A 17,279-nucleotide genomic window follows, 5' to 3' on the forward strand; every position below is an offset into this window, starting at 1 on the left:
CTGATATTTTGATAGTAAGCCTCTAATAAAGTGATCTGGCATTTAAAAATTTTTGCCCACTGAAAAGTTTATTTGGCACACAAATTTTCTGCAGCCCTTCTAATATTTACTACTTACTCTTATGGCAGAAAGTGAAGAGGAATTAAAAAGCCTCTTATGAAAGTGAAAGTGGAGAGAGAAAAAGTTGGCTTAAAGCTCAACATTCAGAAAATGAAGATCATGGCATCTGGTTCCATCACTTCATGGGGAATAGATGGGCAAACAGTGGAAACAGTGTCAGACTTTATTTTTTTTTTAAACTTTACATAATTGTATTAGTTTTGCCAAATATCAAAATGACTTTATTTTTTGAGGCTCCAAAATCACTGCAGATGGTGATTGCGGCCATGAAATTAAAAGATGCTTACTCCTTGGAAGGAAAGTTATGACCAACCTAGATAGCATATTCAAAAGCAGAGACATTACTTTGCCAACAAAAGTCCATCTAGCCAAGGCTATGGTTTTTCCTGTGGTCATGTATGGATGTGAGAGTTGGACTGTGAAGAAAGCTGATCGTTGAAGAATTGATGGTTTTGAACTGTGGTGTTGGAGAAGACTCTTGAGAGCCCCTTGGACTGCAAGGAGATCCAACCAGTCCATTCTGAAGAAGATCAGCCCTGGGATTTCTTTAGAAGGAATGATGCTAAAGCTGAAACTCCAGTACTTTGGCTACCTCATGCGAAGAGTTGACTCTTTGGGAAAGACTCTGATGTTGGGAGGGGTTGGGGGCAGGAGGAAAAGGGGATGACAGAGGATGAGATGGCTGGATGGCATCACTGACTCGATGGACGTGAGTTTGAGTGAACTCCGGGAGTTGGTGATAGACAGGGAGGCCAGGCGTGCTGTGATTCATGGGGTCACAAAGAGTCGGACATGACTGAGCGACTGAACTGAACTGAACTGATAAACTAACAAATGAATTATGTCTCAAATAGAATTGTGGTACCAAAGTTAGGGAAATCATATTTTCAAATTTTAATTGAAAAGTTAGTTTTCCATGCATGATTCTGTAAGTTTTGAAGTTGCAAGCCTCAATATATGCTTTATTATGCTTATCAATAGATATTTTGAAGGAAGTATTATTAGTTATGTTTGTGTTTAAACAGTCTTCCAAATTTTTCCAAACATACGTTTATAAAAGTACCATGATGTTCTAGACTGAATAACATCAGTATGCCAAGCAAAAATGTTAAATAACATGAACGAACAACTGATAATCTGGGTCAAGTTACCTATCCAAAGGAAAAAGCATAAAGATCTGGATTTGAAATATGATGGGTACAGCAAATACTTGAAGGAATATTTCAAATTAGTGTTGTTGTCCCCAGTTATAGTCAGAAACATGGTAAATGAAGTCCCTCGCCATACTAAAGCAATCATTCTTTCAGACACATGAGCTAAGTGAAGATAGTGAAAAGCACAGCACCTAAGGGTCAATTCTTATAAACCTCAAATACATTTTGGAACTTTAACTCATCATTTTCATTTGGCCTCAGTTCTCTGGTTAAATACTTCTGAGCAGCATACACACTTTTCTTCTTGTCTTCAAAATCCTGATTCTTATCAATGTAATTTTGGATCTTAACTAGATTTTTCATTAAATAACTCTTCCATGAAAGAAGTTAGGACTTCTTGAAAACAAAACAAGTAGATGTTGCCAATACTCAATCAATACCAGAGTTAGAGTTCCCTAATAAAATTTCTATTTTCTATTCATTTTTTACAAGGTTGCCTCATCAATCTGACAGATAATCATACTAAAACACATAACTTTATTAAATACTGTGTATACAAAGGAGATGGAGAAGGCAATGGCACCCTACTCCAGTACTCTTGCCTGGAAAATCCCATGGATGGAGGAGCCTGGTAGGCTGTAGTCCATGGGGTCGCTAAGAGTCGGGCACCACTGAGCGACTTCACTTTCACATTTCACTTTCATGCATTGGAGAAGGAAATGGCAACCTACTCCAGTATTCTTGCCTGGAGAATCCCAGGGACAGAGGAGCCTGGTGGACTGCCGTGTATGGGGTTGCACAGAGTGGGACATGACTGAAGCGACTTAGCAGCAGCAGCAGCAGCAGCAGCATGCAAAGGAGAATAAAGGAGCACTGCAGAGGGACATCTAACACAGGCAATTGGGAAAAGAAAAACATTGTTGTTCAGTCATTCAGTCGTGTCTGACTCTGTGACCCAATGAACCATAGCACACCAGGCTTCCCTGTCCTTATCTATCTCCTGGAGTTTGCTCAAACTCATGTCCACTGAGTTGATGATGCCATCCAAATATCTCATAGTCTGCTGCCCCCTTCTCCCCCTGCCCTAGATCTTTCTCAGCATCAGGGTCTTTTCTAATGAGTCAGCGTTTCACATATTAGTTAATATTTCCTAAAAGGGGGAATATTTTCTCTGAATCTTTAAAGAGTGATAGAGCGGTACTCAGCAGAGAAGAAAAAGATGCAAAGGACAGAGCTAGCTGAATGTGGAGCATTCAGTCATCCACAGTACAGTTGGTTTTATTGGAGTAATGGCAGCAGTAGTGGCAGGAAATGAACCTTTCCTGAATGAAACAATTACTTAAAAAAGGAACAAATCATGAGAGACTTTGGCTTTTATTTGGGGAAGTTTAGCTTCTTTACAAAAATGGAAATCTATTAAAGAATCTTATATGAAAATATAATTATTAAGATATTTATGTTTTAAAATAACTCTTTTACTGAGAATATATTTAAAATTAGGGAAAATGTTAAGACTGTCAGATTAATCTGAGTGAGAAATGTCATGAATGTAAACTAAAACAAAAAGAGGAGATACAATAAATATTTAGGGTATAAAATATGAAAGTTTAATTGGGTTGAGAGTAGGAGAGAAGCGAAGGGTGAATCTTAAATTAATGTTGGATTTCTTACTCGGTTGACTGAAGAAATCATCATATTAACACAAAGATCCAGGTTAGGAATAGACTTGAAGAGAAGATGAGGAGGTTTTGGTGTGATGAATTTGAGACGTCCAAGTGGAAATACAACATTATATAAAAAGGCCAAAAATTCAAGAAGCCTTTTTATGGAAAATGTTAATTTGGCAGTCACCAGGATATTGATAAAGTTCTACATAATCAGGTTTCAACAATATATTTCATATCTCCCAGATAGACAGTAACAATTTTTATACCTTTTCTCAATACAGTAAAAATTATAGTCTTCCTCCTACATCAACTTATCCAGGCGTATGTCCCATATCTACATATAGAGCCTTCCATCTCACCCACACATCAAAATTCACATCACACAGTATGAAATATAAGATGTTTAAGAGTTATGTAAAACTCAAGTGCCAATAGCACATTTTGCTCTTAAAATTTCCCTAAGAAAAATGGGACAAAGTGCTTAAGATCTCTAAATTTATAGAATACTAAAATGTTCAAAGGCAAAGATGTAAGATTTCCTCTGAAACGTACACAGTCATGTGACTTTACTGATAGATCTGAGTTTCGCAAGGAGTGAGTCATTTAGTAGTCTATTAATAATAAGAGAGTTTAAATTTCCTCTTATAAAGTGAGGTGACTGGATTCGTTCAATTCTAAGGTTTCTTCTTAACTGAATTTCAAGATTAAATTAAAAATATTGAAGTAATTCATTTTTATTGTAAGAATACTGTTGATGTGAATTTTGAATAATACACATGCATCATTATGCATTAGATTTATGGACTTACTCTGTACATAGCCATGTGCAGAAACTGACTTTTGTTAAAATATATTGAAAAAAAAATCTAACTATTGAAGAATTAATCAATCTTGTCTTTATGGGAATACATTATGTTTATGGATAGTGTTTATTGATTATACTTTTCAAATAATGCCTGAGCAGTCTCATTTTAATATAGTAGATAACTGTGTATGCACATCGCAAACTGATGGAAATGCTTACCAAAAGAATGAGAGTACATTTACAAATTCAATTATCAATTCTCTACCCTTTGAATTCATGCACTATTTATTTCATAATAGGTGTATGAATTCAAATTTATTTGGCCTTAAAGCTAAGGCTTAATTTTGATAGCCATTGTAACAAAATAAACAGTCATAACATATCTCCTTTCAGAACTGCCTCTCTATTCACTCAACTAACAATTGGTTTCATTTTTACAGTTGCTTTAATTTTGTTTCACTTTAATTATACTCACACTCACAGACATTACTCATTAACATATATTCACACAATTTCACAACCATACACATGCATACAACTCAAACATACGCACACGCGTGTACTCACATTTATGTGCCCTCTCTCTCTCACACACACAGAGCAATGTGAGGTTTTTTACCTCCTGCTTCTGCACCCAATCTTACATATTCAAGACTCATGGAAAGTTGGTAGTTCAGCCCCAATAATGAACAATTATTGAATAAAAAGCTACTGCTCTCTATCCTTAAATATTTTTTAAGCTGGAAAAATGGATTTAAAAAATTTAAATGACCCCTTTAGCTATCTAGAGCTTTTAAACTGAGATCAAATGCTTTAGAGATCCTCCTTGGTTCAATTCCAGGGTCCAATTTTACCCCTCTCAGCACTGAACAATCAAAGTAACTACAAAGTAAGAGAATTTGAACCCTTAGAGAAACTAAGAGAGAATCTTAGAGAATTTGAACCGAATAAAATTTGAAAAACTGAGTTTTTTTCTGTTCCACATCACACAGCTGTTAAGTGACACTGTTGATGTATGAAACCAATTTCTTGTGTCTAAATTTAGAGGTCTTTCTAGTACCTCAAAAAGAGACAGGAAAAGATGCATCAAGCAGATTTTTCAACTGGATATAAAAGACTCATATCTGCATAATCCATAGCTGTTTAATGAGGAGCCCTAAAACCATTCCCTGGTGGGTTCAGTATATTCTGTCCTAGCTGGCCTCCCTTACTCAGAAGAATCATTAGCCACCTTGAGAAACTTGGGAAGACCATACAAAACTGGTTTCAGTGAGAGAGGTCATTCAATTCCGTGCCTGCACTGAGAACTATGCACTCTTGAGACTTGATTTCAGGTTTGTGTGGGTAACAAATGTGTCTCCTTACCCACTGGCATCTTTGCAGATATAGATATGTTCATTGTTAGTTAACAAACACCCAGGCCTCTCACTGAACCCACTCTGTTATTCCAACTGATACCTTTTCATTGAGTTTCATTGTCTCGAGAATCCCAGGGACTGGGGAGCCTGGTGGGCTGTCGTCTCTGGGGTTGCACAGAGTTGGACATGACTGAAGCAACTTAGCAGCAGCAGCAGCAACAGCAGGCCTCTCAAGATGAATTTTTTCCTATACCACATACGTTAATATCTACTTCCAGTCAGAATATTTCATGAATGCTCTTTCAATTTGCAAATACACACACACACACACACACACACACACACACACATATACATATAATATGGCCACTTTTTTAATGTTAAAACATAGAAACTTTCAAGAAATGCACTTTGTAAAAAACACTCATGATCTTTAAGAGGTATATGTTTAATTTATAATAAAATCAGGCTAAATTTAGGCCTGCTCTACATAAATGAAATGATTCTTGTTGGTGCTACAATTGATCATTTATCATAGTGACCTTAAGAATCGTTAGTTCATAATAATTTTAACCCCTTGATTCAGAGAACTGGTCCAAGTCTTAGTTCATAAACCCCACTTGTTCCATCTTCTTAGGCTGGAGCATCATTCTAGATATTTTCTTTCAGAACCAGTTCCTGCTATATGCCTATTCTTGTGGATTTATGGATCCAGACTTCCTTCCTAAATGCATATTATCTCAGAGTGCAAAACTCAAGACTGCCGTTGTGGGTTTGTCGCAGGAGAGCCACTGTGGGTTAATACTAACAAATCTCTTTTCACACCCAGTTCCTTTTCAACTCTAGTCCTACACCTCACTTACTCAGCATTAGGGAAAAGTTTTCTACTAACTGTCCCAAATTGTAATCTCATATTCCATGAGGCCTGTTTTCAAAAGAATTTTAGACTCATCCTATTTAGTTACCTAAGTCTGCCCCCATCTTTTAAAATATATGAACAATAAAAACTGCAAATAAAATAATTGCCTGGATTTTCAGCCCTGGTTAAGGACCTCAGACTCTGACTCTCTAATCAAGTGTTTCAGTTTCTAATCAAGTGTGTCAGTTTTTAGTTCTTCTGCAGCAGCAGGTCTAGCAGTAATCAAAGCTAGCAGAAGAAAAATGAAGCTTCTACTGAACACCAACAGGGCTCTCAAATTTTCTGCAGAAAGATTCACTGTCAGCTTTTCTATGCAGATGTGCTCCTTTGTATGTAGATGCTATTTATTCAGGGCACAGTAAAGTCAGCTTTATGGATGTTCAGTGTGAAGGAGCTGAAAGGTAAGCCCTTCTCTCATTTTAGAAACTGAAGGAAAATAAGAAAAATGAATAATGCTATAGACTCCCCCAAAAAAGCAAGGAAACTTTTAGCTCTTTGTCCAAGACTATAAATAGAAGAACTGCATGAAGCTCTATGATCTCACTTCTGTGAAGGATTTAATCAACTGTTGCATACCCTAATCTCTGTTAGCTGACTATAGCTGGCAGTGTGATCAAGCCTTCTTAAGCTCATGGAGGTAACTTTGCTTATTCTCTCAAGATTGAGAATTTGGGCCAGAACCAATTACATACTAGGGAGAACCAATGAAATTTCTGAAACATTTCCATGGTAAACTGATCTTTATGAAATTACTTTCAAAGAGGTGGTATAGTGTATTAATCTGAAGCACATAATTTTCAAAAAAGACTTTAATTCAAATACTGGATTCATCCAAGAATCTTTGGTTAATGCTACCTAATTCTCCTTTTTGTAAAATGGGAAATATTATTCTTTAGTGTTGCTGTGAGAATTTAAATCAGAAAATACAAATGAAGTGCTTAGTACTATGCCTGGAAGACAGAACCTAAGCAATGAATGGTGGTGAACATTTTAAACTATTATTGTTATAATTCTTAATTGGGGAAGACAAGTTGCAGACAGTAGCACTCTAGATAATACTTGGCCAATTTGAATACATAGAAATGATTTACTCAATACTGTGACCATCTACAAAGAGTGGTGAGTAGAGCTTCACAATTTCCCTAGTGTGATGGGTTATGATATCATGGATAACACTTTGAAATAGCTCCATTGATATTATATCTCATGAGCCTTTAGTCCCATCAGTCCCAAACTGCTTGTAGCAATACTGCCTCCATGACAACTCCAAAAATCACAGTTCTGAGAGCCTGAATCGATCCCCGTCAACAGATATTCAGTATCATCACTGAAATGCCAGTCTTCCTAATCAACAAAAAATAAGAAATTTCTACATACTAATAGTAGTTTATTTCTCACTTTCTTGCCCTAAGAGAACTATGTACTTCTTCAATTAAAAAAAAAAAGTATTTGATTGATCTCTAGAATTTGCTAATACATTAGAGCAACAGAAAATGTAATTTATACCTGAGACTTAAAGATTGCTAAGACCTATACCACAGAGATTACTGCCTTGTGCTGTCTATTGTCCAAGGTCTGAAAATTAGTGCTTTAAATGTTTTATTTAGCTGACTATTTGTTTAAGATGTGAATAATTTCACTAAAAAAAAAAAAGGTTTGAAACTGTTCACCAGCACTATAATGAATACCAAATAAATGTTAAAAAATAATCATATTTATTGATTGGAAGAATTAACACTACTAAGATAATTACCTTCTACAAGTTAATATATGGAGCAATGCCACCCTGATAAGAATGTCATAATGCTTTTTTAAAGAAATTGACAAGCCTAAGCTAAAATTAATATGGAAGTTCAAAGAACTTAGAATAGGCAACATAATCTGGAGAAAAAAAATGACTACATAATTTCAAGACTTACTCTAAGTGACAGAAATTTACTATATCGTATTAATATGATGATACACAAAAATAACAGAGGAGAAGTTTTGATAGATAAATATACAGATAGCCAACTGACTTTAGACACAAGTGCTAAGGTAATTCAATAGGGAAAGGGTTGCTTTTTCAACAAACGATGCTGAAATAAATTGATATTCTCATGGTGGGGAGGAACTCTGCTTTCTAACACCTAAAACTCCTAGAAACAAATGTAAGAAAGAAAATAATGTAAGATTATTACATATTAATTATTATAATTATTATATTATTAATGTCATAATGAAAGAAAATAACTTCAGTATTGTGTTATACACAAAGTTTTTATAGATAGCATAAAAATAGTAACAAAAGTATAAAAATATACCATATATTATATTTTATAAAAATTAATTCTGCTTTTCTAAAGCAGTAGTTGGTCAACTTTTTCTGTAAAGATTGAATAAACATGAAAGGCCTTGGGAGCCACAAGCTATTTGTCACTACTTAACTCAGCTTTTAGAACTGGACATGGAACAACAGACTGGTTCCAAATAGGAAAAGGGGTACGTCAAGGCTGTATATTGTCACCCTGCTTATTTGACTTCTATGCAGAGTACATCATGAGAAACACTGGACTGGAAGAAGCACAAGCTGGAATCAAGATTGCCGGGAGAAATATCAATAACCTCAGATATGCAGATGACACCACCCTTATGGCAGAAAGCCTCCTGATGAAAGTGAAAGAGGAGAGTGAAAAAGTTGGCTTAAAGCTCAACATTCAGAAAACGAAGATCATGGCATCCAGTCCCATCACTTCATGGGAAATAGATGAGGAAACAGTGGAAACTGTCAGACTTTATTTTTTTGGGCTCCAAAATCACTGCAGATGGTGACTGCAGCCATGAAATTAAAAGACGCGTACTCCTTGGAAGGAAAGTTATGACCAACCTAGATAGCACATTCAAAAGCAGAGACATCACTTTGCCAACAAAGGTTCGTCTAGTCAAGGCTATGGTTTTTCCTGTGGTCATGTATGGATGTGAGAGTTGGACTGTGAAGAAGGCTGAGCGTCAAAGAATTGATGCTTTTGAATTGTGATGTTGGAGAAGACTCTTGAGAGTCCCTTGGGCTGCAAGGAGATCCAACCAGTCCATTCTGAAGGAGATCAGCCCTGGGATTTCTTTGGAAGGAATGATGCTAAAGCTGAAACTCCAGTACTTTGGCCACCTCATGTGAAGAGTTGACTCATTGGAAAAGACTCCGATGCTGGGATGGATTGGGGGCAGGAGGAGAAGGGGACTACAGAGGAAGAGATGGCTGGATGGCATCACTGACTCGATGGACATGAGTCTGAGTGAACTCCGGGAGTTGGTGATGGACAGGGAGGCCTGGCGTGCTGCAGTTCAAGGGGTCGCAAACAGTAGGACACAACTGAGTGACTGATCTGATCTGATCTGATCTGAGATGAGTGCAATTGTGCAGTAGTTTGAGCATTCTTTGACATTGCCTTTCTTCGGAATTGGAATGAAAACTGACCTTTTCCAGTCCTGTGGCCACTGCTGAGTTTTCCAAATGTGCTGGCATATTGAATACAGCATCATCTTTCAGGATTTGAAATAGCTCAACTGGAATTCCATCACCTCCACTAGCTTTCTTCATACTGATGCTTTCTAAGGCCCACTTGCCTTCACATTCCAGGATGTCTGGCTCTAGGTGAGTGATCACACCATCATGATTACCTGGGTTGTGAAGATCTTTTTTGTACAGTTCTTCTGTGTATTCTTGCCATCTCTTCTTAATATCTCCTGCTTCTGTTAGGTCCATACCACTTTTGTCCTTTATCAGCCCATTGTTGCATGAAATGTTCCCTTAGTATCTCTAATTTTCTTGAAGAGATCTCTAGTCTTTCCCATTCTGTTGTTTTCCTCTATTTCTTTGCATTGATCGCTGAGGAAGGCTTTCTTTTCTCTCCTTGCTATTCTTTGGAACTCTGCATTCAGATGCTTATATCTTTCCTTTTCTCCTTTGCTTTTCACTTCTCTTCTTTTCACAGATATTTGTAAGGCCTCCCCAGACAGCCATTTTGCTGTCTTGCATTTCTTTTCCATAGGGATGGTCTTGATCCCTGTCTCCTATACATGTCACGAACCTCATTCCATAGTTCATCAGGCACTCTATCTACAGATCTAGTCCCTTAAATCTATTTCTCACTTCCACAGTATAATCATAAGGGATTTGATTTAGGTCATACCTGAATGGTCTAGTGGTTTTCCCTACTTTCTTCAATTTAAGTCTGAATTTGGCAAAAAGGAGTTCATGATTTGGACTTCCATGGATCAGGAATTTCCATGATCCATGGATCATGGAAAAAGGAAAAGAGTTCCAGAAAAACATCTATTTCTGCTTTATTGACTATGCCAAAGCCTTTGACTGTGTGGATCACAATAAATTGTGGAAAATTCTGAAAGAGATGGGAATACCAGACCACCTGACTTTCCTCTTGAGAAACCTATATGCAAGTCAGGAAGCAACAGTTAGAACTGGACATGGAACAACACACTGGTTCCAAATAGGAAAAAGAGTATGTCAAGGCTGTATATTGTCACCCTGCTTATTTAACTTCTATGCAGAGTACATCATGAGAAATGCTGGGCTGGAAGAAGCACAAGCTGGAATTAACACTGCTGGGAGAAATATCAATAACCTCAGATATGCAGATGACACCACCCTTATGGCAGAAAGTGAAGAGGAACTAAAAAGCCTCTTTATGAAAGTAAAAGAGGAGAGTGAAAAGGTTGGCTTAAAGCTCAACATTCAGAAAACGAAGATTATGGCATCTGGTCCCATCACTTCATGGCAAATAGATGGGGAAACAGTGGAAACAGTGTCAGACTTTATTTTCTGGGGCTCCAAAATCACTGCAGATGGTGATCGCAGCCATGAAATTAAAAGACACGTACTCCTTGGAAGGAAAGTTATGACCAACCTAGATAGCATATTCAAAAGCAGAGACATTACTTTCCCAACTAAGGTCCATCTAACCAAGGCTATGGTTTTTCCAGTAGTCATATATGGATGTGAGAATTGGACTGTGAAGAAAGCTGAGTGCCGAAGAATTTATGCTTTTGAAGTGTGGTGTTGGAGAAGACTATTGAGAGTCCCTTGGAAGCAAAGAGATACACCCAGTCCATTCTAAAGGAGATCAGTTCTGGGATTTCTTTGGAAGGACTGATGCTAAAGCTGAAACTCCAATTCTTTGGTCACCTCACGTAAAGAGTTGACTCATTGGAAAAGACTCTGATGCTGGGAGGGATTGGGGGCAGGAGGAGAAGGGGACGACAGAGGATGAGATGGCTGGATGGCATCACTGACTCGATGGACGTGAGTTTTAGTAAACTTCGGGAGTTGATGATGGACAGGGAGGCCTGGCGTGCGGCTGTTCATGGGGTCACAAAGAGTTGGACACGACTGAGTGACTGAACTGAACTGAAATGAAAGCCTAGCTGGATTAAGATACTTGAAGAATAGAAGACCACATCTTCCCAGATGGCTGATTATGATGAGTCAGCAGATATCAGGGATCTTTAATCCCTAGTTTAATTTTACAAAAATACTCAGGACTTGAGAGATCATCTACTGGCCGGACCAATAAGTAGTGATTTGTTGAAATAAGCATTACAGTCCTTAAGGACAAAATCAGACCTTGGTCCTTATCCTTAATGAGTTTCAGTCTAATAGCATAACACTACTGGCTCAGACGGTAAAGAATTTGTCTGCTGAGTGGGAGATCTGGCTTCCATCCCTTGGTCATGGAGATCCCCTGGAGGATGACATGGCAACCCACTCCAATATTCTTTCCTGGAGAATTCCATGGGCAGAGGAGCCCGACAGGCTACAGTCCAGGGGGTTGCAACACTTGGACACAAGCAAGTGACTAAAACTTTCAGTTTGTCTCATAGAAAAATGTACATGTTCAAAGAAAGGATAAATTCTGGTTTTATATTATTTTCTATCAATACCTTTATTGTTAATGGAGTGAAAATAGATTAATATTCTCTTTGATATAACATATTGTAGATACATTTAAAATACTTGGGTGATAATCTTAGCAAAAACAAATGGAAATATTGTGTCCCGAGCTCCTCTCAACACTTTTATATTCCTCAATTTCAAAAGTCTCTTTTGGTTTAGATAGTTTAGAGTTTTGCTTCTAAATAGTCCTAAATTCATTTTAAAAATGATTTACTTAAGAATAATTTTTAGTTTTATAAAATAATATGAATGGTAGGCAATATCATAGAAATTTTCCATTCAGTCCATTCATTAAGAATTGGTGGATTACTCATGTTAGAGTCTTTACAGTCAAAGTAATTCTATATCCTATTTGTGGTGGAGATTTTTTAGTTTAGACTTAGTTTGGGTATTTTTGGTAATTTGTTAGTTCTGCTCACCCAGTAAGTCTATTCCTTCTGTTAAAAGAATAGGCATATCTATATTGGCTTTGTTTCACTAACTAATTGAATATTAGATTCAAGGAACAGTACCTTAGGAACTGAACTCAAGACTTGGCTTATGTCCACTGAAAATTGTATTTTGTAGTTCTAGAAAAAGCGTATTTACCAGGCAGGGAATAGCTATACTTTATTTTTGTTTAGGCAAGAAAATAACAGGTGTGAGATATATTCTTTATTGGGGTACCTATTAATAGGCAACTGCAACTTGCTTTCTTTTTATAAGGGAATAGAAAATCTGCTGCTGCTGCTAAGTCACTTCAGTCGTGTCCAACTCTGTGCGACCCCATAGACGGCAGCCCATCAGGCTCCACTGTCCCTGGGATTCTCCAGGCAAGAACACTGGAGTAGGTTGCCATTTCCTTCTCCAGTGCATGAAAGTGAAAAGTGAAAGTGAAGTCGCTTAGTCGTGTCCGACTCTTAGCGACCCCCTAGACTGCAGCCCACCAGGCTCCTCCGTCCATGGATTTTCCAGGCAAGAGTACTGGAGTGGGGTGCCATTGCCTTCTCTGATAGAAAAACTACTTTCACTTAAAATGTTGTTTACTGTGTATCTATGAAATACAATTTTTAGTGATCATAAAATACTAGATTGTGTTTTAAATATACTTTGTCAATGGTGTTAATTTAAATTGGTTGACATAATTGGAAGTCTCAGTGCTTCCTTAGTAGTCTTAGAAACCTAGACAGAAGAAAATCATTTTATGTAATCTCAATAAAACCCCAAATTGTTTCAATATTTGTTTATAAATAATACAATTATAAAAAGCAGTATATAGAAGTTTACAAAACAGGGGGATTAAAAAGAAAATTGATGTTAGTTTTAGTATGACTTCTTATATTTTATTTTTAATATTTCATTCATATGAATTTCAGTATAGGCTGAAACTTACAGATGCAATATGTAGATGTAAGACTTAAAGAAAACTATATTTTAAAAAGTCACAGAAAAACGGGCTATATATAAGATCTTGTTGCCAAATGACATATGATTTACTGTTAGTGCCTTACATTCTTCTGACTGCCAGATTATGCACCAAACCATTAAAACAACATCTATCTTGGCATAATCACCCATTGTAAGAATATAAAATATAGGCTCTCTAATTTCACTAACAGAAAGCAGTTAACTGAACCTGGCAAGTATTAAAATCTTTGTAGTGGAAATAGAATGTAATGTCAAAAGGTTTGTAATAAAAAAAATCAAATGTAATTTACCACTGATTTAGATTGAACATTTGATTCTTTGAGTTAAAGCCATTTGATCAGAGAGAATTATTTGTAACTAAAGGTATCAGTATTCAAATTCTAGAAGAGCAAATAACCTAAGAGTTCATCAGTTCCAAACCATAAACTTTACAGTGCTTCAGACAGATATCATTAATCTGGTTATACACATGCAAGTCTATCATTTTGAGGATGATTTAAATGATAAACTCCAAGCGGATTTCATACCACTTCTCAATAAGCTGTCTAGCCAATAAGACCTAAGGTATGCTATTCAACCTTAGTATTATTGAAATAAGAATAGTAAGGTAAACTATTCATACAAATTGATTATAAGTAAAGGGATTTTTCTCTTGAAATGCACATATGGTAATATTATTTAATATAAATCAGTATCAAATATCTTGCATTCTCATCACACTTTTATTCAATTGTGTTAAAGCAAAATATATTAGAGCTATACATGCTGTTACTTTTCCTATAAATCCACATACATTACAAAATTTTGATTTGGTCACAGGCTAGCAATAGGGAAAGAAATTGTAGGCAGTAGGGGGTGTGTGTGTGTGTGTGTGTGTATGTGTGTGTGTGTTTCTATGTGTGAGTATGTGTGTCTGTGTGTAATTGATTAGCTAATCTACAAAGAGAAATTCACCTGATCATCAACATACAGGACTAGTTAGGGAACATATGCTTTTAGAGCCTAAAACACTTTTCTTCTGAGTGTAAAGAATCAAAGAAAATTTGTGACGTAATCGAGCTTTGTCCTGGGAGCATTATTCCTTGCAACTGTTGCAGTAATCTTTCATTTATTTGTTTGTTTATATCAAGATCTCCTTGATGAAAGAAGCAGTATGTTACTTTACATTTTGATACAGTCTTCTTTTATTAATTCTTGAGTCTTCTAAGACAATATATGTAGAACTCCTAGCATATATATTAATGTTTGAAAGTGAAAAGTGAAAGTGAAGTCACGTCCGACTCTGCGACCACGTGGACTGTAGCCCACCAGGCTCCACCGTCCATGGGATTCTCCAGGCAAGAGTACTGGAGTGGGTTGCCATTTCCTTCTCCAGGGGATCTTCGCGACTCAGGGATCAAACCCAGGTCTCCTGCATAGCAGGCAGACTCTTTGACCTCTGAGCCACCAGGGAAGCATATTAATGTTTACCTTTTCTTTTTTTCTATTTTAGCTCAAGATCTCAAATGTTATTGTAGCTAATCTGGTTACTGAGTCTCTGCTTATAATATCTTTTTCATTTTGTTATATGATAAAAAATACAAATAATAGCATAGTTTCTGATATTCCAATAGATTTTACATATTCATTATCTCATTTTTTCTCTCAATAAACCTAGAAGATAGATTACATAATCCTTATATCTGTATTTGAAAATATTCAAATTATAGCTCTCTCAGCTCACGCTTGTATATATATTGGGAAGAAGTTTCTTATGATAGAAAAGGATATGACCTAAGGGCAGTTCATGGATGATGTGGCTTTGTGTATAGGTGTGAAGAAAAAAGTGTATTGCTACTTCATTAACATTCAGTCAGAGGTGGCATTGAAAGGTTATAATGAGGTGAAATCCTCCCACAGTGCTCAGCCTTACTTAGGTGTCACTCATTGACTTGTTACATAGAAGTATCTTAAAATCAGTATGCATGTGATGTAAAAGGGGTAGTAAATGGCTTGCTTGGCTAGCTGACTGAGGCCTTGAAGGAGACTGAGAGGGTGGGGGAGGATAAGGAGACGTGGACAAGAGTTATATGGATGGCCTTGTGGGGGTGGGTACAAGGCAACCCACATGGAAGAGGCGCTAAAAAGCTATGTAGATCCAACAACTCATTCAGTTGATGTCAACCCACCCCTTTCTTCAGCTCTCCAGGAGCAGGCTCATGAATAGAGTAGTCATGATGACTAGAGGTGGAGTCTAAACTGCTTTGGAATGGAGTCTAACAGCTATCAACTGTTAGCCTTCCATTCTCAAAATTAAATTTAGCTACTCCTATTGGGGAATCTCAGACCTTACAGAAACATAAATCAATACTGAGCACCTAATCAAACATTATTCTGTGAAGAGGCTAATTATCCACATAGTGATTAATTGATTACAACAAATAAATTATACCCTGGAAATGCAGTAATCCTTATTGACTTAGATAAATATGACACAGGTATGGATTATCCTTTCCTATTGAAAGTGGAATGAACAGAACCATTGCATAAGATCTTATAGAATATTTGATTTTGGCAGGACTTTGTACTATACAATATCACCTCTGACCATTAGGAATGGGACACTAAAGCTTTGGAGATTGAGGCTTCCAGTGACTCACAGCTGAGATGCTTACAGAGACTTTCACTTGGCCAAAGTGAATTGTGTCACTCTATGTCTCACTCTGTCCAGGGGCAGATCAGTGTGGGGAGATACAGACCTATCCGGCTGGCCTCAATTTGGCACAAATATTAACAGCTGTCCCAATTCTAGAACCTCTCATTAAATTGATTTTGGGCTTGCTCTGGTGGCTCAGACAGTAAAGAATCTTCCTGCAATGCAGGAAACCCAGGTGTGGTACTTGGGTCAGGAAGCCCCCTGGAGAAGGGAATGGCTACTCATTCCAGTATTCTTGCCTGGAGAATTCCATGGACAGAGGCGCCTGGCAGGCTACAGTCTATGGGGTCTCAAAGAGTCAGACACAGGACACCACTGAGCATCTAACACTATCACTTTCTTTCTCTTCCAACTGCATTGGAAATTAGCTTCCTCCACTCAAGCCTGCTTCTGTTACTTCCTTGCAGAAGTTATTCCCAAGAGCGCTCTCCAATTATTAATAAATCCTTAGGAAGAATTTCTTCTTTTTCATGGGAAATCCAACTTAAGGTAGGGACAGACATCAACCTACATCTCTCAAGATGCATCGAACAGTTTGTCTGTACAAATTTAAAAGGGACAAACAGCTCAAGCAGCTCAAAAGGAAAAAAAAAAAAAATGAAAAATGGGCAGAAGACCTAAATAGACATTACTCCAAAGCAGTCATACAGATGGTTAAAATGGCACATGCAAAGATGCTCAACATCACTAATTATTAGAGAAATGCAAATCAAAATTACAGATATCACACACTGGGAGATATCATACACTGGGCAGAAAGGCCATCATCAAAAAATCTACAAACAATAAATGCTGGAGAGGATGTGGAGAAAAGGGAACCTTCCTACACTGTTGGCGGGCATGTAAATTGATGCAGCCACTAGGGCAAATAGCATGCAAGTTCCTTGAAAAATGAAAAATAGAGTTACCAAATGATCCTGTGATCCCACTCTTGGACTTACATCCAGAAAAGAAGAAAACTCAAATTCAAAATATCATGTATGAAACGAATTGCCAGTCCAGGTTCGATGCACGATACTGGATGCTTGGGGCTAGTGCACTGGGATGACCCAGAGGGATGGTATAGGGAGGGAGGAGGGAGGAGGGTTCAGGGAGGGGAACACATGTATACCTGTGGTGGATTCATTTTGATATTTGGCTAAACTAATACAATTATGTAAAGTTTAAAAATAAAATAAAAAAAATGTACATGCATTCCAATGTG

Source organism: Bubalus bubalis, chromosome 8 (genome assembly GCF_019923935.1).
Source record: "Bubalus bubalis isolate 160015118507 breed Murrah chromosome 8, NDDB_SH_1, whole genome shotgun sequence".
Classification (NCBI taxonomy): Eukaryota; Metazoa; Chordata; class Mammalia; order Artiodactyla; family Bovidae; genus Bubalus; species Bubalus bubalis.